The sequence below is a fragment of the Sylvia atricapilla genome, chromosome 7 (genome assembly GCF_009819655.1).
Source record: "Sylvia atricapilla isolate bSylAtr1 chromosome 7, bSylAtr1.pri, whole genome shotgun sequence".
NCBI classification, from domain to species: Eukaryota; Metazoa; Chordata; class Aves; order Passeriformes; family Sylviidae; genus Sylvia; species Sylvia atricapilla.
In genome coordinates, this window is record NC_089146.1 from 37,423,430 (window position 1) to 37,447,260 (window position 23,831).

At 46.6% G+C, this 23,831-nt stretch overlaps 1 protein-coding gene across 1 annotated transcript in view; it reads right to left on the minus strand.

Moving 5' to 3' along the window:
- Positions 1–23,831, minus strand: part of CACNB4 (calcium voltage-gated channel auxiliary subunit beta 4) — a 78,663-nt gene that overhangs the window by 48,022 nt on the left and 6,810 nt on the right. The window lies entirely within an intron of this gene.

A 23,831-nucleotide genomic window follows, 5' to 3' on the forward strand; every position in this document is an offset into this window, starting at 1 on the left:
CTGAGAAGGTCCAAAATATCCAGTCTCACCCCAGGCACCACCCCAAAAAGCCAGAGTGCATTTGTGGCTGGAATTGTGTCAGATTTCCTTGCTGGAAGGAAGATGGGGGGGTTCTGTTTTTAGGGAAGATCCACATTTTTATCTGCCCTGCCAAAACCCATCTGGGCCAAAGGATTCAGCACTTGTTTTATTCCTTATTTGAAGCTCCTGTGCTTTCCTTATGAATGTTAATCAATCTCCTTAGCTGCCATAAGTGCTGATGCCGAGTTTCTGTGCAACACTTTAGCCTGCAACAGTTGGAATGATGGGAAACGCTCTCTAAAAGCCAATTACAAACTTTATGGGAAGCTGCTGCTGTTTTTCCCAAGCAGGGAAAGGCACCAGTGCATCCTGGAAACCCCATCAATACTGGAACATCCCAACCAGGGCTGGGACTGGGAACAGCAAAGCTGCAGGGGGAAGGAACACTGGAAGTGTGCTGGGAATGCCAGGACATCCCATTACTGAAGATCCAACCTCTACAGAGCAATGAACTGAAAGATTTTCCAGTCTCAGAATAGACAAAGAGCCCAGAAAGCTCCTGGTCGGTGTTAGTTTCCCAGGTGCATTTAAATATTTGCAGTTTTATCAGTGAACACTCATGAAAACGTTGCTTGAAATGTATTTATTGATAAATTACGACTATCATGTAATAGTTCTTTAGAGAAAACAAAGCCTTGAGTGAGCAAAAAGACAACTTTGCAAGCTAAAATGAAATTCCAGCTTCTGCAAAACACAGAATCTCATGGAATTTTTTTTTCTTTAGCTAAACTAGTAAAACCACACATTTTATTTTGATTTTAAGTTCAAGGAGCAGTGCAAAGGGCGTCTTTAGAAGAGTTTTTAAATCTCAGTGCTAAGAAGGATTTGCTGTTCTTGTTAAGAGGTTAAAAGAGTAAATAAATAAATAGATAAATAAATAAATAAAAACTAGGCAGACACAGCTCAACTTCATCTCCACTTTTCTGCTTCCCCTTGGGATTTGACAGGGATGCTTTGATGAGGCTGCTGATTTTATTGCCTTTCCCTCTGCTTTATAATCCAATTACCATAGGCTGCAACACAGCACTTGGAATTTCATGGCAAGGGGACGACAGGAAACTCCTCAGTTCCCTGCAGTAGATTTCCATGACTCCTGGCCAAGTGGAGAAACTGATCCAGAAACAACAGATCAATGAAGGAGGAACCATTTGTCCAACCTGATTTCTTGAAATATTTAGCCAGAGTACTTGGGGAGCTGAGCCGAGAAGAACAATTATTCATGGCTTTAGCTCTGCATATTTAAGTGAGTTGTGTTCCTTCCTGTAAAGTCTCTGGGAGACCTCTCCTTATGTACCTGAGGAAACGATGACTCTGTGATGTTCTCACCATCCAGGAGCAGAACACACAATCTGTGGAAAAATCCTGAAAATGATGACTCCTCATCTTCCTGATGGGTCTGCCCTGGAACACGTTAAAAAACCCATTTCTGTATTTCTAATGTGTCTCCACTGGAGAGGTTCATTCCCTTCCAGTGGCAATTCTCGAAGGAAGCATTTCCAGAAGGGCTCAGGGTCTTTGCCAGCGAGGTGGGATGGCTCAAAACAGACACCCAGATGCCAAAACATCCCCTCTGTTCCTCCCTCTGCTCTCCCTGCAGGGCCACCTGGAGCCAGGTCTGCTCCAGGGACAGCAGTGACTCGGGACAGGACAAGGATTCAGGAGTTCCCAGGCACTGCCACAGAGCCAGGAGGGAATCTGGGCTGGAGGAGCCATCCCCGTTCTGTTCAGGGTGAGAAACACCTGCAGTTCTCATTCCTTTCTAATACTGCATCATCTCTGTTCTGCTTAGGGTGAGAAACCTCTGCAATTCTCATTCCTTTCAAATACTGCACCATCCCTGTTCTGCTCAGGGTGAGAAACCTCTGCAATTCTCATTCCTTTCAAATACTGCACCATCCCTGTTCTGCTCAGGGTGAGAAACCTCTGCAATTCTCACTCCTTTCAAATACTGCACCATCCCTGTTCTCAGGGTGAGAAACACTTGCAGTTCTCACTCCTTTCTAATACTCCATCATCTCTGTTCTTTTCAGGGTGAGAAACACCTGCAATTCTCATTCCTTTCAAATACTCCACCATCCCTGTTCTCAGGGTGAGAAACACCTGCAATTCTCATTCCTTTCAAATACTCCACCATCCCTGTTCTCAGGGTGAGAAACACCTGCAATTCTCACTCCTTTCAAATACTGCACCATCCCTGTTCTGCTCAGGGTGAGAAACACCTGCAGTTCTGACTTCATCCCAATACTCTACGTGCCAGCAGCTCTGTGTGAGTCCTTTTACAAACCCGAGGAAGGACTGAAAATACCTTCTCCCTTTGCCTTAGGAAGGAAGAGAAGATATCATTCCCAAACTCCCTGCAGCAGCAGGGCCCATCCTACAGATCTGAAAAGCCACGTGTAGTTCATAGAGTCCCCAAATCCCAGAATCCCAGAATGGTTTGGTTGGAAGGGACCATAAAGCTCATCTCGTTCCACCCCTGCCACGGCCATGGACACCTTCCACAGACCAGGTTGCTCCAAGCCTCAGAAACTTGATTAAATCAGGTAATTTCTGATGCTCTGAACCCTTATAAAATGTTAATGTTTTCCCCTCTGACTCTTCCGTGCAGGTTCAGACCTGCATTTTCCTTAATCTCTCAAACCCTGCATTAAAAAAAGAACAGAATCATTAGTTTATTCCAGTCTTTTACAACATCTCTATAGAGATTACTTTAAAAACCCCAAACTCTAAATAAACTGCTGAAAGTTCTGTCCTAGATCTAAAACTGCCTATGAGACAGGAAGCAAAAATGAGGAATAAATAGGAAAGCATTAATACTCTGTGTCTAATTATTTCCTGTAGCCACCAAAAAGTTGGAGGACTTTTATTTCCATTATATTTCAAGTGAGAATTTGAGTTCACTTGAGAGCAAAAACTGGAAAAATTCAGCCTGAGCAGCTCAGCCTGACAGAGTTACAAGCAGAAAACAGAATATTCTAATTGGGAGTGTGGAGAATAATAACTAATGGCAGCTCTGCCATCCCTGCCTATAATCATGATGAGCAATAGAGGAGCAGATCAGAACCTCATGTTCTCAGCATTTAATTCAGTGTCCAGATGAGGGAGCACGGAATTAAAAGGTGATAGAACTCAAAATTCATAAAAGGACATATTTATCCCAAATGGAGAAAAAGGCACTGGTAGAATGATGAACTTGGAAGCTTATCCTTAAAAAAAGACTGGACATGAATTGTAATATTACACCCGCTGTAGGTCTCCATGTTGTGCTTAGCAAAATTTAGGGATAAAGGTAAAGCTTTGACTTTCAGCCTTGATCCCTTGGCAGGAACAGGTTTAGGAAGGGACCTAAAGTTGATTTTTTTTTTCTATATGTGTTTTCCACTGCATTTTATTCTGCTGTGATGGGCAGAATAACAGCTTCAACACACAATACTTCACTGCATTCTGGTAGTTACTACTTTGTCCAACACCAGCCAAAGGAAACCCAAACTTTTTGGGCTAGGCCAGAAACTTAGAAGCAGAATTTTCAGGTACATTGATGCAGTGATGAAAAATTGGGTTTGTTCCAGTTCAGGCTAGAAATAAAATGGCTCATTGTTGCAATTAAACACTATATTAATGTAAAAGACATAAAATGTCTTAGTGGGGAATACTGCTGCCACCTCTTGGTTCAGCAGGATGAAAATAGGGTAAGATGAACCAGAGAGCTGCAGGTGGAGCTTTCCTGGATGTTTTCTCCAGGTTTGGAGCCAAATTTGGCTCTTGGGAAGCCGTGGGTTTAGGACACAGCTTTCCAAACACGGCTGGGAACAGGATACTCTGAAATCACTTCTGTTGACCTTGAGAGAAGGAAAATCACCTGGACATCGAGGGAATTCTGAGGGGAAAAAATGCCATAATTTGATTTTACTGTTCAAGTTCTCCTTGGAGCTGCATCAATGGACACAACCAAAGATACTGAAAGTCAAATTCCCAAGGAATGAAAATCCACCCAGGCACCAGCAGCGTCCCTTTTTCCCCCTCCCTGTCCCTCTGTGACTGTTTTTACCTGGCCATCAGGGACCAGGAACAGGCTGAAGGCTCCTTGTGCCCTGGCAAAGTCAGGAATGCCCCACCCCAAACCTTCCCTGTCCTGCACCCAGCAAACCCCTCTGGCCTTTCCCACTCACTGCAGGCTGAGTTTCTTGGAAAACTGCTCCAGTGGAAGATTTGGAGCCTTTGGTTCTGCTCCTCTCCACCTGCTGCTGTCAGACTTTGTGTATCACAGCTGAGGGATATATGGACCCCCATTGGGAATGATGGACCCCCATCCCACCCCAATCCCCTTCTGAGGATCCAGAACATCTCCCCAGCACCAGCTGAGCTCCTTTGGCTTCCCTGGGTCCCATCCCAGCAGTCCCTAAAACCTCCCCTGAAAATTCCCTTTTGGGGAATTTCTTCCCCAAATGAAATTCCACGGCCACACCTGGAATGTGCTACAACAAAAGGAAGTGGGGAACAGCCCACTGTGAAAAATCCACGAGGATGCCTGATCCTGCCTGATGGGAGGGTGTGGAAGGGCCAAATGCTCTTACTCAGAGGTGGGAGTGACCCCTCCAAAAGGCTGGATGGTCCTTCAAGCTGGACTCACACAACTCCCAGAGCCAGAGGATTTAACCCCAGTTCAGCACAGCAGCTCTACAGACTTAGTCACAGGGGGAGAAACAAAAATAAAAAGAGTTTCTATTAAACATCTTCCATACTTTTCCTAGTTGCAGGAAGCAGGCATTAAGGATTTCACAGGTTCTTTTGTCCCTGGACTCATTCCTGCCCACACACTTGCCTGCCCGCTCTCCCCACGGAACTGGAGAGCCCTGAGTTCCTCCTCACAAAGATAATTTGGGTTTATTCATCTTCTGCAGGGCCCACCTAAACCCTGGGGGTGGCGAGTGGGTGGGGAGGGCAGAGGTGACAAAGGCACGTTGCTGAATTATGCTCAGAACTGGGAATATCCAGCTCCAAAGGTGAAGCTTGACAGGGCTGATACATCCAGGAAAACATTTTCTTAAAATACCCAATGTCTCTAATCGAAACCAGACTCTTAAATGCCTTTATCTTAAACGAGCAGGTATGAAGAGCTAATGAGAATATTCCTTCAACTGCAGACAATTCCTCCTCTCCCTGCTGGGCACTGACAGACAATTGCTCCAAAATTCCTTCCCAACATCCATAATGCAGATTAAACTTCAGCTTTAGGAATTAGAGGAGCCATTTCCAGACAAAGCTGTTGTGTTGCAAGGCTCTCAGGCATAGTTTGCCCACCACAAAAAAAACCCAACAAACCAGCAAATAACCCAAAAGCAATATCTGATTCCAGAATCCTCCTCACAGGTAATTCACAGTAATTTCCAATGCATCCAATCAATTCATAAATCCCCAAAATACGTTTAATGAATGGGATAAGCATGTAATGGCCATTTGTGGCACGGGAATGCTTCACAACAGTGTCATTTTCTTATTTCAAATGAGCTGGTTGAAATCCCGACACCTGAAAGAAGTGCCAATTAATGGAGATGCATTAATTAGCAGCTCTGGAGACCTGGACTCTGATTTCCAGCACTCCTGAATAGACACGTGGGCAAGACAAACAGGCTGGTGAGCCCAGGCTGGATTTGGGCCAGTAACCCAAAAAATGAACCCAAAAAATGACAAGCTGTGGTCTGGGTGAGACCATGAAACTGCCAACTCGCCTCTGCTCTTACAAAGCACCACAAATCCCACCAAAGGAACTCCCAGAAGGAGGAAATGGCACCACACAAAGTGGGAAAACCAGTCCTGTGTCCTGCACTGAGCCAATCCAAGGGAGGAAAGGCTTCCAGGAATCTCTTCAAACAGGAGCACCCCATGGGTGGGGTTAAGTAGAGGCAAAGCAGCTTCCACATCAGTGTTTTGGGCAGAGGGACATCCCCCCCTGAACCCCAGTTCCAGCTCTGCATCGAGTCTTGGAGTGATGAAAAAGGAGATACCAAATACAGGAGGTATTTTTACAGCTGCATTTTAACCTCACTGAGCATTCCCAGAAAACTTGGGCACTCCTCATCCTCGGAAGTTTCTCAGGCCAGGTTGGACACTGGGGCTTGGAGCAGCCTGGGATAGTGGGAAATGGCCCTGTCCATGGCAGGGTGGGATGGGATCCATGGGATGGGATGGGATGGGATCAATGGGATGGGATGGGATCAGTGGGATGGGATCCATGGGATGGGATGGGATCAATGGGATGGGATCAGTGGATGGGATCCATGGGATGGGATCAGTGGGATGGGATCCATGGGATGGGATCAGTAGGATGGGATCCATGGGATGGGATCAGTGGGATGGAATCCATGGGATGGGATGGGATCAGTGGGATGGGATGGGCTTTAAGGTCCTTTCCAACCCAAACTGTTCCGGGGTTTTGGGATTCTCAGGCCTTCTCAGGATTGTTGGGGTGCAGAGAGGCAGATCAGTGATCCTGTGGAGCCCTTCCCACTCTGGATATTGTGTGATTCCCTGCCTGCCTCTCCTCCAGCAGCTCTCCTGCATCATTCCCTGCTGGCTCAGGATCTCAATCAGAAACGGTGGGACAGTCGGACTGGACAATCCCAGAGCTCTTTTCCCAACTTCTGTGGTTGCATGGAACAGTCAGTGAGGCATTATCAGGACTCCCTTCCTCTGCAGCTCCCCCTGGAATGACTCAGAGCACAAAGCTCGTATTTATCCACCAGTGATGTGCAAAATCTGCACAGGATGAGAAAGTCTTTCAGCTTTAGCACGAGGGTAACACTGAATGCTTTCCTCAACACTTCCATTTCTGGAGACAGAGGAACAGCAGAAATCCGTCAATCCCAGCTTTAATTCGGAAGTTTCTCCAGCACAACTGGGAAAAACAAAATTCTCTTTGATTTCAATAAAATCACAGCTACAGAAAACTTCAAAATAAATATACAGAGAGAGAAAGTGGCTCTAAACCAGCTGGTTTGGGAACAACTGAAGTCAGCTTTTACTCCTGAGAGTTGGAACATGTCCAGGGAAGGGAACAGAGCTGGGAAGGGGCTGGAGAATTCCTGAGGGAGCTGGGAAGGGGCTCAGCCTGGAGAAAAGGAGGATCCAGAGGGATCTTTTCCCTCTCTGGAATTCCCTGCCAGGAGGGGACAGTCGGGGGGATTTGGGATCAGGGAACAGGGACAGGAGGAGAGGGAACAGCCTCAGGCTGGCCCAGGGGAGCTCAGGGGGGATATTTGGGACAATTCCTTCATGGAAAAGGGGCTCAGCTGGAATCCCCATCCCTGCAGGGATTTAAAGCCCTGTGGATGTGGCACTTGGGGACATGGATCAGCGCTGGCCTTGGCACTGCTGGGAATGGTTGGACTTGGTGCTCTCAGAGAATTTTTCCACCCTAATGAATCCACAATAACTCAAGTCCTGAATCCCTGGAGTGATCACACCCTCCCAGATCACACCTGCACCAGATCCTTACATCCCAGTGGCTCCCACAGCCCGAGTGAGTCCAGAGCCCCAAACTGGAGCTCCAGCACAGCACTGATGGCTCTGCCCTCATGAAACACCAAAAATATCCTGCCTTTCCCACCTGGGAATTCTGCCTGGCACAGCCACTCGTCCTCTCTCACTAATTGCTGCTAGAAAAGTCAAAATTCTGTAGCACAGCTCTGCAAAGCAGAAGGTTGGATATCCCAGGAGAGCCAGAGCATCTTTCCTGTGAGGATTCCCACTGCTCCACCAGAGCTGGATTAACCAGGGAAATGTCTCCATTTGCAGGATTCCTCTCCCAAAATCTAGAGCATGAATCAGTTCATCAGGGCTGAACCCCTGGATTCCTCATGCTAAGTGGCCTTGGACTGCTATTTTCCATGTGGGTTTCCATGGCAATCGGCAGAACCCGGAATAAATTTGTTTTGTCGTAATTGCTGCACAATTCTGGGTAAAGGGAATAAATAAATATTCTCTTACTATTTCTCCCAGCTCGACTCAGGAGCTGGAGCTCTCCTGATTTAGTGATCAAACCCCAAAAAATCACCAAATATGATGAATTTCAGCGATTACGATTATTTAGGATAACCAAACCTGAGCCCTGCCAGCGTGTGGGAGTGTTTATTAGTGTCTCCATGAGTCAGAATTATTCCATCTTTAGAGCTTTTCCCAGATTTTCCCCGTGCTCCACGATGTGGGGGTAGAGAGCAGAGATTTGACATCAGCAGAACGTTTTTAGGGCTCTGAGAAGACAAACCAAAGGCTGAGCCAGCTCTGAGATTCCTCCCAGTATTCCCAGTTCTACCAGTCCAGGATGAGGAGAACAGACAGCCCAGGAGGTTTAGGCTGCTCAGAAATCATAAATGAATTGTTTGTGTTTAATTATTCATCTATAAAGTCATCACAGAGAAGACCTTGGGAGACTTTTTCCTCTGCTGGTTTCCATGTGCAAGTTTCCAAGCAAACTTAGATTTTTTAAAAATGGAATATGGAAAGATAAATAATATGAATAGAATAGAATAGAATAGAATAGAATAGAATAGAATAGAATAGAATAGAATAGAATAGAATAGAATAGAAAAATTACAAAAATCCAATCTGTTCCTGATATTGATATATTACAATTATTGATAAATTACAAGTTATCAATAAGTTCCAAGTCACTGATAAGTTCTGGAGAGCCCTGTGTTGTGCAGCCAGAGCCTGGTGTGGCAAAGGCTGAAGTGTTTCCCACATGGAAATGAAAAATTCTTCCCCATGGCTCTATAGGAGCAGTCCTGGAGGCTGGCACAGGGATTTTAAATTTATTTTGTGGTTTTTGCAGCTCAGCTGACACAAAGTGCTGCCAAACCCTGCCCGGAAATGAGGACTGACATCCCCCTGTGGTGGGAAATATTTCATTTGGGAAGCTGATAAATGCTGGGGAAATGAGTGTTCCCTTTACCTCGCGCATCCTGCAAGGTCAGCACCTGCAGTGGAAGTGGCTCCAACATCCAAAGGGACCTGGAGCTGCTGGAGAGAGTCCAGAGGAGGCCATGGAGCCCCTCTGGAGCCAGGCTGGGAGAGCTGGGGGTGTTCCCCTGGAGAAGGGAAGGCTCCAGGCAGAGCTGGGAATGTTCCCCTGGAGAAGGGAAGGCTCCAGGCAGAGCTGGGAATGTTCCCCTGGAGAAGGGAAGGCTCCAGGCAGAGCTCAGAGCCCCTGGCAGGGCCTGAAGGGGCTCCAGGAGAGCTGCAGAGGGACTGGGGACAAGGGCTGGAGGGACAGGACACAGGGAATGGATCCCACTGCCAGAGGGCAGGGCTGCCTGGGGGATTGGGGATTGGGAATTCCTGCCTGGGCTGGGATTCCCAGAGCAGCTGTGGCTGCCCCTGGATCCCTGGCAGTGTCCCAGGTCAGGCTGGAGCACTGGGATGGTGGGATCTGTCCCTGCCTATGGAATGGGTGGATTGGGATGACCTTTAAGGTCCCTTTTAACTCAACCCATTCTGGGATTCTACAAATTTACATTTAAGGCAAGAGAGAGCATCATGCTTTTTCTTACCTGGGCAAAATATTTTGGAATTCCTGAAAGCAGCATTCCTTGTGCCTCCAACTCATCTCTCCTGGGATAAGCCAGGTTTCTTACAGACAGCCAGCACTGCAAATTATTCCCCAAAAAAATCAGCAGGAGCAACGCTGGCCATCAGTCACATTGTGTTTGTGGCATTTGTACCTGAGCCGAGCTCTGTGCTCAGGACTTTGAAAAATATAAAAATATTAAATATATCTATATAATTATTTAAAAATCCCAATATTTTTAATTAAAAAACACAAAACTCACATATAAATTATAAAGAGGAGTTAAAGTCGTGAGGAGTCGATGCTGAACGCGGTTGTTCCAGCGAGCCTCAATCCAACATCCCCATCCTGTGGCTTGGACCAGAACTGCAGAGTTTCATCCCAGAACCTCGGCTCCGGCTGCCACACAACTCTGTATGCACACTGGGCATGGAATTTCCCTTTTTGATGACTTTCCTGCCTGTGGTTCTCTTGGAAAAAAGGTTTTCCTGTGGATCTGAGTTTGTAAAGAAATAGGAATTGTGTGTTTGACAGCCATGAAATGCCTTTTAGTAAATCAAGAGATCTTCATCCTAACACTCCCACAAATACCTCTCAAAAACTGGGCTCACCACATGGGCCAGGATTTGCCAGGTTCGTCCTGCCTGAAGGAAAATTAAGGAATAATCTCGTGAAAAGGGGCTTTCAGAATGTAATTAGTGATGTCTTGTGTAAGTGAACACACGTCCCAGTGGTCTGAAAATCTTATAAACACTGCTCCTGTTTTCTTCTAGGATCAAGTATTTCATTCCCATGAAATTCAGTGTTGTCTCTTCTTACAAAATGCCTCAGTTGATGGCACGAGGGTGGAAGGACTCACAAAAATAAAACAGGACAGCACCAACACAAACAAACTGCAGCAATCTGCTGTTGGTAGCACCTGGTCCAACCTCTGGGGCCCCACAGGAGGAAAAGCAGCAAGAACAAGCACCAAACCCAACATAAACAAGAATCTGATGGTTTAGACAACAGCTCAAGTGTTTGTACTTGAACCCTGCCTTAAATCTGAGGGGCTGAGGGAGCGAAAACACCAAAGGGCCAGGGGCAGGATCCAAACAAGGGGCAGGATCCAAACCTGGGGCAGGATCCAAACCAGGACCAGGATTTAATGCAGGACTAGGATCCAAACCTGGGGTAGGATCCAAATCAGGACCAGGATCCAAATCAGGAGCTGATCCAAACCAAGAGCAGGATCCAAACCAGGAGCATCCCCCCATGGTTGTGCTCCCACAGCCCAAATGCTCCCAGCCCCCATTCCAGGGAAGACACAGGATTGATTTTTCTCCAAACTTTACATTTTGGAAGATTATTATTACTTCTGGATACCTGCTGGAAACGGAGGGACATTTGTGTCTGCTCTCCTGGATGTGGGGAGGATTGCTGGAGATGGGCAAGGGCTGGAGGGACAGGACACAGGGAATGGATCCCACTGCCAGAGGGCAGGAATGGATTGGGAATTGGGAATTCCTGCCTGGGCTGGGATTCCCAGAGCAGCTGGGGCTGCCCCTGGATCCCTGGCAGTGCCCAAGGCCAGGCTGGAGCACTGGGATGGTGGGAGGTGTGGATTGGGATGGGCTTTAACCTTCCCAGCCCAACCCATTCCGGGGTTTTGGGATGAGCCCAGGAAACTGGAGATGTGCCAGATGCTCAGGACACCCTCCAAGCCCAGCTCAACCCCCTCAAGCTCAAACCAAGTCACAGCTGCCACGGCCACCGTGGAAGTCAGGGAGGCAGATCCCTCAGGATCCCTTGGGATCTGCTGTGGCAGGAGTGGTGACATCTGTGAGGAACACACGGACACCTCCCTGCAGGCTTCTCCCTCCAGATGGCCCCGGATTTCCAAAAATGCTCCGAAATTTGGGGGGTTTCTCTCTGCATGGTATTTTGTTTCCATAGGAATAGGGCAAGCTCATCCCACCCTGAAATGTTGCCTTTTAAATACAACCCAAAAAGGGTTTTTGTGGGAACAAAGGACTCGACCCACTCCAAACCAGTAACACGTGGGTGGACGCAGCAGGACCAGTTCAGAGGCACAGTCCTGACTGGGGATACTGGGGAGCCAGAAACCATCAGCACTTTGATTTGGGGTTGTATTAAAATACACCCTACCACGAAATAATGTTCTAAGAATAGAACTGAATAGGAAAAAAAAAAAAAAAAAAAAAGAAAAAAAACCCCAGGGATTTTATTAAAAGACATTGTACCAAGGAAGGGTTCTAATAATAGACCTGAATGGGAGAAAGGCACAGCCTGGAACTGCTGTGGAGAGAGCAAAGTTTCCCCTCTCCAAGCCAGACTTAGCTGAAATTCCCCAAACCGCAGGGAAGCGATGCTGTAAATTCAGGCAGAGCATCCTCCCCGCTCGTTAGCTGCTCATTAGCATATTTTACATTAGCATATGGCCAGGGCCTGAACTGAAGTCCTCTGATATTTGCCAAACGCGGAGCTGCGTGTGGCACTGAGTCACAAAACCAGACTGGTTGGGATTGCAAAGGACCTTGAGGCTCATCCTGTTCCACCCCCTGCCACGGGCAGCGTCACCTTCCACTGGAACATAAATAATTGTGCTGGAAAAAAATGACATCAAACGGGGGAAACTGCACAGATTCCTCATGAAAGCACACATGAGATCAGTTTAAATATAGCCCAGGCAGGCTCCTCGCACAAGACAATAAAATATCCCTCTCTTTAGCATCTTTGAAATCCTGCCTGCTTGCATCCAGGGCAAAATCCAAGTGGTTCTCCAGGAGTGGGGGTTGATTTCCATGATTCCACCTCCTCGCTCAGCCCTGAGCTCCTCTCCCTGCTCCATCTCCTCATTCCACCCCTCTCCCGGGGTGCCCACGCCGCTCCGCCCGCTCCTTTATTATCATCAAAATCACACTTCCAGCCCTCTTCCCATAACGTTCTGTATCCTTGGAGCAGGCTGATTTTAGGTGCAAAGCTGTTCCATCTTCTTCTCCTGTTCCAAACAATCCCCTTTTTCATCATTCCACATCCTGCCCAAAGCCCTGCCCAAGCGGCTCCTGCCTGGTGGATGTTCCCTGTGCTGCAGTGGAAGGAGCTCAGATCCCAGCCCAGCTGCTCCTGGGATATTCCTCATGGATAATTCCTGGGGCATTCCTCTAAATCCCCCCCTCAGCTTGCAGAAATATCAATATTTTATCTATATCTTAGATAGAGATATCTTAAATATCTCTGTCTGAGATATCTGTGTCTTATGGATGTACCTCCTTGGAAATAGCTACAGAGGGGGTTCAGGTTGGGTTTTTTTGGGGTTTTTTATTTTGCTAATGAATCATGCCTGAATTTCTACAGTACCCACATTGACTCAAATGTCTCCTTTTGGCCCCACCTTTCTTTTTACATCATTTTTTTACATCATTTATGTCATCTCAGATATCTGTATCTTAGATGGAGATATCCCAAATACACAGTGGGCAGCAGCAGCCTTCACTTCCTTCAGGAATATCTTCCAATTCCTTTATTTCCCTACTCAATTCCAAAGGTTTTGTGCTGCCCAGAGCCTTGGCTTGAAGGCCACAGCTCCAAAGGTTCTAAACCCATGGATGTGTGCACACAAGAGCAGAGTGCACCTTCCTAAACACTCATTTATTCCCATGGATCCTCCAAAAGCAGCTGAGGGATCTCTTCAGAGATCTCCAAAGCACAAGACAGAAACTCTCCTGTTGGGGAAGGCTTTGGGGGTAAATTCTGGAGCCTCTTTTCCAAACAGGGTCTTCAAGGAATGGGTCTGTTGTGAGGAAGAGAAGGAAACATCCGGAGCTGCGAGTTCAGCCAAAGTTTAGAGATGATGTCAAAAGAAAGGTGGGGCCAAAAGGAGACATTTGAGTCAATGTAGGTACTGTAGAAATTCAGGCATGATTCATTAGCCCAAAAAAAAAAAAAAAAAAAAACCAACCCCAAAAAAAACCAAACCAAAAAACCTGAACCCCCTCTGTAGCTATTTCCAAGGAGGTACATCCATAATTTATGTGGAACAGGAGTGGGCTGCAATTTCCCCCACACTGCTCCTGCATAAATTACACCGGCTTGTGATTCCCCAGCTCCTGCCTGGGAGTGGTAACCTCTCATTTACCCCTGCCAGAAACCACAGAGGCAGCTGTGAAAAATGGGAGGGGAAGGGTTTGCAGGTGAAAGAGGTGCGAGTTGGATTTGGGGTGCCAGGATCTGGGGAAGGTGAGAGGTTGTGGGGGATCCTCAGTTATTTATCAGGTTACAGAAACCCACAAAAGCCTCCTCAGCCAGCAGCACTGAGCACGGAGAGGACCCGGAGCACACACGACCATGGAGAAGTTTTAAATACCAAGAGATTCGTCACGGAGGGATGTGAGCTGCTCCTCCACTTGTGGATGGTTTGGAGCGGAAGAATCCCTGAAATAAACCCATAAAACATTTCCCAGCCCTGGGAGAGTCCAAGGCCAGGCTGGATGGGGCCAAGAAGATTTCCTTTGTGAAGGTTTGGCCCCTGAGAAAACAGGAATCACGTGGTGAAATCGAGACAATCTCAGTGCCTTACAGAAACCCTATAAACTACATCCCTGGAAAAATCCCTGGGGAAAAGGAGAGGGGCAGAGGAGACACACAGAGTGTCCATGGAGAGGGCATCATGGGGCAGGAGGCACTCCTGATGGCTTTGCTGCTGCTTTTTGTACCAATCCTCACCCAAACTCTGCAGGGACAAAGGGAAAGGAACAAACCAGAAAGAAAAGAGAAAGGCAAAAAAAAAAAAAAAAGGATGAAAACAGAGGAAGCTGCTCCAGGACCAGGAGTGTGGCTAGGACACATCCAACTGCTTCCTAAAGGGAAAATTTCCCTTCCAGAACACCTCAGGATGGGGGAATGAAGTGACAGAAGATGAGTTATAAAAGAGTCACCCACTCTTTAGGGCCACTACCCACATTTTGTGCTCAACAGAGACAGATTCCACTTCTCCTTTCTTGGTCTTTTTTTCCCCCCACTCCTCTTCTCCTTTCTCTGTCCCTTTTTTCCCTGGCCCTGGTTTTTTGTCAGGTTTTGGGGAGCTCTTTTTTTTTCCCTCAGTCTGTTCCCATCACTTGGCTGATGTGACACCCTGTCCATGGGTCCTCAGATGGGGAGGGAGTGTCCCCACACTGTCACTTCTAAGGGACAAACACAAGCTGTGACACACGGAATTGGGGAATAAAAAGAAAGTAACAACATTCCCAGGAAAAACAGAAACAAACAACAAGGAAAAAAAAATCCCACACGCCGTCCTTATCCGAATTTAACCAGTTACTATAGTAAAAATTTGGGATTTCCCCTCTTCCCACTCTTTTTGTCTGGTACAAAAGTGGGTAATGAGGCAGCTGCTGGAATTCAGTGCAGAGGAATGAGAGGCACTGGTGGAAAGGAGACAGCCAAGGCAAGGCCAGAGGGAGCTTTTGGAGAAGGGAAATGGAGATGGAGATGGAAGAGGAAAGGGAAGAGGAGCAGGGCCACGAGCTGCAGGAGAGGAGAGAGCCTCAAGTTGTGCTGGGGGAGGTTTAGGTTCAATCTTAGGATCAGTTCTTTCAGGAAAGGGTTGGAAAGCACTGGAAGGGGCTGCCCAGGGCAGGGTGGGGTCCCCATCCCTGGAGGGGCTCAGAAAACATGTGCAGGTGGCACTTGGGGACAGGGGTGACCACGGTGGTGATGTCGGACTTGATGATCTCAAAGGTCTTTTCCAACTTTAACCACAATTCCGTGACTCATTCCACGAGGATCCTTCCCACTCAGCTCTCACCGTGGCTCTGTGTCCAATCTCCTTTTCCTGAAGTGTTTTAACCCCAGCTCATCCTTCCCTCCTCTGCATCTCCCACATGACCTTCTCCTCCAATCCCATGTGGAATTCCTGGATTCCCTCTCCTCCCACCACAGCCCCCAGAGATGTGGAGATACTGTCCCACAGAGCACCAGCAGCTGTCCCCTCTGTCACCCCCAGCTCACACATCTCCTTTACCCACAGCAGAGCAGAGTTACTGTCCCATGGGATGGAGCTTTCCTCTCCCTTGGGATGGAGCTTTCCTCTCCCATGGGATGGAGCTTTCCTCTCCCATGGAATGGAGCTGTTCTCTCCCACGGGATGGAGCTTTCCTCTCCCTTGGGATGGAGCTTTCCTCTCCCACGGGATGGAGCTTTCCTCTCCCTTGGGATGGAGCTTTCCTCTCCCTTGGGATGGAGCTTTTCTCTCCCATGGGATGGAGCTTTCCTCTCCCATGTGATGGAGCTTTTCTCTCCCATGGGATGGAGCTTTCCTCTCCCATGGGATGGAGCTTTTCTCTCTCGTGGGATGGAGCTTTTCTCTCCCATGGGATGGAGCTTTCCTCTCCCATGGGATGGAGCTTTCCTCTCCCTTGGGATGGAGCTTTCCTCTCCCTTGGGATGGAGCTTTCCTCCCCCATGGGATGGAGCTTTCCTCTCCCGTGGGATGGAGCTTTCCTCTCCCTTGGGATGGAGCTTTCCTCTCCCATGGGATGGAGCTTTTCTCTCCCATGGGATGGAGCTTTTCTCCCCCATGGGATGGAGCTTTTCTCTCCCTTGGGATGGAGCTTTCCTCTCCCATGGGATGGAGCTTTCCTCTCCCATGGGATGGAGCTTTTCTCTCCCATGGGATGGAGCTTTTCTCCCCCATGGGATGGAGCTTTCCTCTCCCATGGGATGGAGCTTTCCTCTCCCTTGGGATGGAGCTTTTCTCCCCCATGGGATGGAGCTTTCCTCTCCCTTGGGATGGAGCTTTCCTCTCCCATGGGATGGAGCTTTCCTCTCGCGTGGGATGGAGCTTTCCTCTCCCATGGGATGGAGCTTTTCTCTCCCATGGGATGGAGCTTTCCTCTCCCGTGGGATGGAGCTTTCCTCTCCCATGGGATGGAGCTTTTCTCTCCCATGGGATGGAGCTTTTCTCCCCCATGGGATGGAGCTTTCCTCTCCCATGGGATGGAGCTTTCCTCTCCCTTGGGATGGAGCTTTTCTCCCCCATGGGATGGAGCTTTCCTCTCCCTTGGGATGGAGCTTTCCTCTCCCATGGGATGGAGCTTTCCTCTCGCGTGGGATGGAGCTTTCCTCTCCCATGGGATGGAGCTTTTCTCTCCCATGGGATGGAGCTTTCCTCTCCCGTGGGATGGAGCTTTCCTCTCCCATGGGATGGAGCTTTCCTCTCCCTTGGGATGGAGCTTTTCTCCCCCATGGGATGGAGCTTTCCTCTCCCTTGGGATGGAGCTTTCCTCTCCCATGGAATGGAGCTTTTCTCCCCCATGGGATGGAGCTTTTCTCTCCCAATCCTGGCGTGTGGGGAGCAGGGACAGTGAGGAGAAGCTGCTGCTGCTGGCCCCAGATGCTCCAAGGCAAAGCAGCAGGAGAATATTTCAGCCCTAATTGCCAGCAGGAAGATGAATGCCTGGCTGGAGGTTTCATCATCTCGGGCCATTAACATCGACTGGTCATTAAGGCCTAAGAAATGCCAAGTGCTGAGGGCATTTTTATCACTCTCTGATGAATAAGAGAGGAGGAAAAAAAAAAAAACCCAACCAAAAAAACCACCAGGTTATGAAGTGTCTCCTAATGGGAAAATCAGTTCCCATTGCCCAGAAGAGATCACCCAAGGAATGGACGCCCCAACTAACTCCTGGTACAAAAATTCCACCCCTGACCTTGGAAGTACGGAGGGAATTTGGCATAAAAGGCTCCAAAAACACTTCACAAAACCGGGAGTGAACATGTACATGTCAAGTGTTGTCCAAGAAGGTCTCATCCAGGAGAAAGTTCCCTTGAGGCAGAAGTGGAGAATGTAACTGTCCACAAAACGCAAATCCAAACCAACAGTGGAATTGGGTTGGAAAATTCCCACATAATCCACCTTTTTCTTTGGAAATGGACACGTAACTGTGTTTGTCAAGGTTTACTGGAGTCACAAGTGAGGAGAATAACTGGGATTTTCCTCCAGGACATGGTTTGGGGTTCTTCTGCTTGATTTTAGGCATCTGATGCTGCAAATCCCAATAATTATCCCTCAAAAAAAAGATCATCTTGATTTCTAAAGGAACATTTTCAAAAGGTTGTTTTGTTTTTTTTTTTTTTGTAAATTCCAGCCTGGAATGATTTTACTGCCTTGCCTGGCTGGGGATCTGTGATTTTTGCAGGGCTATCAAACTGCATGAAGTGCAGTAACCTGTGGAGATGTGCAGACACGGGGGCAGCTCCCGCTGTCTGCACGGATAAATGGGAAAATGCTGAGTTCTGTAAGCTGGGAAAAGAGTGCCTGGGTAAGCTCTGACACCAGCAGCACGGGGAATGACCACCACAAAGCACAAAGCACAGGAAAAACAGGGATCCAAGGAAAAACAAGCAGAGGTTATGGATTATTCCTGCTAGGAAAAGGCGTCACGGCCCAGACCCAAGCAAATTCTCAGGATTCAACAAACTTTTACCTAAAGATGTTAAATCTCTTATTTGGGATGAGAAAACATTTTCCCTGAAGTGTCAGGGAAAAGGGAATGCTGAGAGTTTATTATTCAGTGGGAATGTGATGGGTGGAACTACCAAGGGTGTGTTTTCCCTCCCCTGAACCTTTCAGTGATCTCACCAAACAACCCACGGGGCTTGGAGTGGGGACACTCAGGGACACTCAGGGACACGCAGGGAATGCTGGCACCAAAATTCCCAACAGCCCTGAGGAGGGAGCAGCACCTCCCACAGAAGGGCTGAGCTGTGAAAGGTCCCCAAAACCCCCGGGGTTTGTACCAGGGCAGAGAATGGGGCCAGGAGGGATCTCCAACCTCCCTCCCTGTGCTTTAGGGAAAGTTTCCCATTTTTATGAGAGGGGAAGGGCAAGGCCTTGCTCTTCCCAAGCCCATTTTATCTGGAGACCTTGTCACCAGCAGCCAAAAATTAAAACAACAGAGGAAAGGCATGTTCTTATTCCCACTCTTTAAATTGTCTCAGTTGTCCAATCAGTCATTATCAAAATGTTTAGCTGGGTTATTGGGAAGGAATATCCTGGCTGGGAAGGTGGGGAGGAACTGAAATAGAATTCCCAGAGAAGCTGTGGCTGCCCCTGGATCCCTGGAAGTGTCCAAGGCCAGGCTGGATGGGGTTTGGAGCAGCCTGGAATAGTGGGAGATGTCCCTGATGGAACTGGATGAGCTTTAAAGTCCCTTCCATCCCAAACCAGTCTGGGATTTTGGGATTCTTTTTATTCCACTTGGCTATCAGCCAAAACCTCTTTGAACAGCAGATCTTTTTAACGCGGCGAGTGGCTCAAGAATTTTAGATTTTATTTTCTTGGCTCTCCGCTTGATTAATTTTTAAAGCCAATTTGGAAGATTATTCACATCAGGCTTCCCCCCCTTTCCATGACCCTGAAACAAACAGAGAGGAATTCAGGAGCTCTTTTCTCCAGCTCCGTGGGTCTCCCAAAACCTAAAGGGTTCAGGATAAAAAAGCTGTTTGTGTCTCTGCCACGTTCCTTTCGGAGCAGCGGAACACATGTGAGCGTGGAGGCCCAAGTCACCATCATCCCAGCTTCCTGCACGCTCCATGGGATGTGTGCTGGTGTCCATAGAAACGTCGGCACAGCCCCGCATCCTCTCCAGGGCTCCCCTGGGATGGCTCCAGGCACAAATCCGGGAGCCCAAACTGGGGCCACTGGGAGGAGGAGGAGGTGGCCATGGGCATGGGGCTGCCCGGGGAGGTTCAGGCCTGGATTGAACTCAGCGTGGGTCAGGTCATGTAGGATTCCTGAATTCCTGGCTCCTCATTGCAGGAATGGGGGCAGCAAGAGCGTCGTGCATTCATACCCTAGATAGCTATTTAAATATAAATATATATATATATCTCCTTTTTTAAATATCTATGTACGTGTTTGTAAAGGTATTTTTAAATTCTTTCTTATTAAATATTGAAGGGGGACAGCAAGAACATCGGGCATTCATACTCTATATATCCATTTAAATATATATATATATAAAATATATATAAAATATATATATAAAATATATATATAAATATATATATATCTCCTTTTTTATATACCTATGTACGTGTTTGTAAAGGTATTTTTAAATTCTTTCTTATTAAATATTGAAGGGGGACAGCAAGAACATCGGGCATTCATACTCTATATATCCATTTAAATATATATATAAAAATATATATATATAAATATATATATATCTATCTCCTTTTTTATATACCTATGTACATGTTTGTAAAGGTATTTTTAAATTCTTTCTTATTAAATACTGAAGGGGGACAGCAAGAGCATCGTGAATTCATACCCTAGATATCTATTTAAGTATATATATAAATATATTTATTTATATCCTTTTTTAATATATCTATGTACGTGTTTGTAAAGGTGTTTTTAAATTCTTTCTTATTAAATACTGAAGGGGGACAGCAAGAGCATCGTGAATTCATACCTTATATATCTATTTAAATATATATATAAATATATATATAGATATATATCCTTTTCTATATATCTATTGATGTGTTTGTAAAGGTGTTTTAAAATTCTTTCTTATTAAATATTGCAGGGAGACAGCAAGAGCATTGTGCATTCATACCCTGTATATACCCTATATATCTATTTAAATATATATATCTCATTTATTTATTTATATATATGTGTATATACATATGTATATGCATATATATATTTATACCCTTTTTAATATATCTATTTACCTGTTTGTAAAGGTATTTTTACATTCTCTTCTATTAAATATTGAAGGGGGACAGCAAGAGCATTGTGCATCCATACCCTATATATATATATATATTTATACCTATATATATATTTACATGTTTGTAAAGGTATTTTTGAATTCTTTCCTATTAAATATTGAAGAGGGACAGCAAGAGCTATCAACCCTACACACACATATATATATTTAGGGTGCACTCAACTATATATATACACACACATATATTTATACCTATATATATATATTTATGTGCTTGTAAAGGTATTTTTTCATTCTTAGGTATTAAATACTGAAAGGTGAGAGCATGAGCATTCTGTATTCATACCTCATATATTTTTAAAATATATTTATATGCTTTTGCAGGTATATATTTACATGTTTGTAAAGGTATTTTTTCATTCTTATGTATTAAATATTGAAGGGGGACAGGAAGAGCTGTCAACCTGATGTTTATATATATGTTTAGAGTGCACTCAACCCTATATATATATAAATATACACCCACATATATATTTATACCTATATATATTTGTATTTATATGTTTGTAAAGACATTTTTTCATTCTTATTTATTAAATATTGAAGGCTGAAAGCGTGAGCATTCTGTATTCATATCCCATATATTTTTAAAAATATATCTATATGTATATATATGTATATATTTACATGTTTGTAAAGGTATTTTTTGTAAAGGTATTTTTTATAAAGGTATTTTTTTAAAGGTATTTTTTTCGTAAAGGTATTTTTTGTAGAGGTATTTTTTATAAAGGTATTTTTTTGTAAAGGTATTTTTTGTTAAGGTATTTATTTGTAAAGGTGTTTTTTTAGATCTTGCCCATTAAACCTTGAAGGGGGAAGAGCATTGTGCATTCATATTCTTACAATATTTCCATTCTCATTTATAATTCTGCCCTTTTTAATCCCGGTATTTCCATGCCTGTGGAGGTATTTTTTTTCATTCCCACCTCTCCAACATCCCCCATTCCCACGATGCTGCTCCAAGCAGGGAAATGCCTCACTGCAATAACACTGCTCGACTAAAGAGAATAAATTTATAGGTCACGCTGCACAAAGACACGTAAATAAACACCCACGGCCGGTGCAGACACACGGATGGCTCCCAAATCCCCCAAATTTGGGACGAGGAGATGCCAAAGCCTATTTTTGATCCATCCCGACGTCGCTCTCTATTAATATCCGACTTTTCTTGGGTGACTTTCGGCTATTTCCGAAGCCAAACCTTGTTACCATGGAGACAATCAGCTGGTCAGCACATCTGCTGGAGAACAGCACATGGAGCTTTGGGAAGGGACAATTCCAGAGGCACATCTGCTGGGGAACATGGAGCTTTGGGAAGGGACAATTCCAAAGGCACATCTGCTGGGGAACAGCACATGGAGCTTTGGGAAGGGACAATTCCAAAGGCAGATCTGCTGGAGAACAGCACATGGAGCTTTGGGAAGGGACAATTCCAAAGGCACATCTGCTGGGGAACATGGAGCTTTGGGAAGGGACAATTCCAAAGGCACATCTGCTGGGGAACAGCACATGGAGCTTTGGGAAGGGACAATTCCAAAGGAACATCTGCTGGAGAACATGGAGCTTTGGGAAGGGACAATTCCAAAGGCACATCTGCTGGAGAACAGCACATGGAGCTTTGGGAAGGGACAATTCCAAAGGCACATCTGCTGGAGAACATGGAGCTTTGGGAAGGGACAATTCCAAAGGCACATCTGCTGGGGAACATGGAGCTTTGGGAAGGGACAATTCCAAAGGCACATCTGCTGGAGAACAGCACATGGAGCTTTGGGAAGGGACAATTCCAAAGGCACATCTGCTGGAGAACAGGACACGGAGCTTTGGGAAGGGACAATTCCAAAGGCACATCTGCTGGAGAACAGCACATGGAGCTTTGGGAAGGGACAATTCCAAAGGCACATCTGCTGGAGAACATGGAGCTTTGGGAAGGGACAATTCCAAAGGCACATCTGCTGGAGAACAGCACATGGAGCTTTGGGAAGGGACAATTCCAAAGGCACATCTGCTGGAGAACAGGACACGGAGCTTTGGGAAGGGACAATTCCAAAGGCACATCTGCTGGAGAACAGCACATGGAGCTTTGGGAAGGGACAATTCCAAAGGCACATCTGCTGGGGAACAGCACATGGAGCTTTGGGAAGGCACAAATCCGACTTTTCTGCATCCATGGAACAGATCTGTTCATTCCAGGCTGCCTCCCACATTTCTGACCATTCCAGGAACCCACCCCACCGTGCTGGGGCCGTGGATGGTGCCCCAATTCCATGGGAATTGCTCCAATGTGGAGCCCTCAGCATGGACACCACCCCTGGAACTGCTCTGAGGCTGTGGAGGCTCCAAACCCAGCCCAAAAAACCATCAACAGCTGTGGAATTTTTCCTTGGAAAAACACAGCCCCGATGGAGATTTGCTTGCAAACACAAAATCACTTCCTAACAGAGCACCAAGTGAGAACTTAATTGGGGATTCAATTAGAACATTAAGAAACATTCAATTAAGCCTCCTGGTGCCACAGAGATTCCCAGGCACGCAGCTTTCCAGAGGAAAAACGGGAATGTGCAGAAGGCTGCCGGCTTCAGCGTGGCCGTGGGGATGACAGAACAATTTTCCTACTCCTTGTTTTATAATAGAAAGGAAAAGGAAATGAAATGGATGTTTTTTATTGGTGTTTCAACCTTGTGAAGGTTCATGGAGTCCCAGAATATCCTAAGTGGGAAGCGAGCCATGGGATCATGGATCTGGATCCTGGCCCTGCACAGACATCCCAAATTCTCACCCTGGGAGTGCTGTCCAAACTCTCCTGGAGCTCTTGGGAGTGTGCCCATTCCCTGGGGGAAGAAGCTTTCCCTGAAATCCATCCTGGCTCAGCTCCATGAAGGACACGCTCCAAGCCCATCACTTTCCTTCCAGGAAACTCTGGGAGAGGCACCAGTGCATCCCATGGCTCTGCCCTTCTCCACACATGGAGGAACTGATGGATCCAGGCCTCTGGATGTCCTGGAACCTTTGGGCTCACCTGGAGCTGCCCAGGTGAGCACCTTCCACACTGGAAGCTGTAGGGAAGCAGCCTTGACTCCACAGCCCTCGTTTTCCCAGGATTCCCTCACCAAGGTCAGTGCAGCCATCCCAAAAACCCAGCTCTGCCCCTTTGGTGGGATGGTTTCTCCTCAGCTGCCAAGGGACAATTCCCTGGAAGCTGCTCAGTCTGTCAGGGAATTCCTGCCATGGATTGTCCCAGTGCAGCCCTGCCAGCGGGGATGGATGGGATGGATGGCCCCATCTTCACCCTGCAGAGAGCAAACCATCCTCAAAACCCACCTGGAATTAACCTCAGGCCATGGCAAACCAACAGCACCAAGTGTCCCAGGCCAGGCTGGACA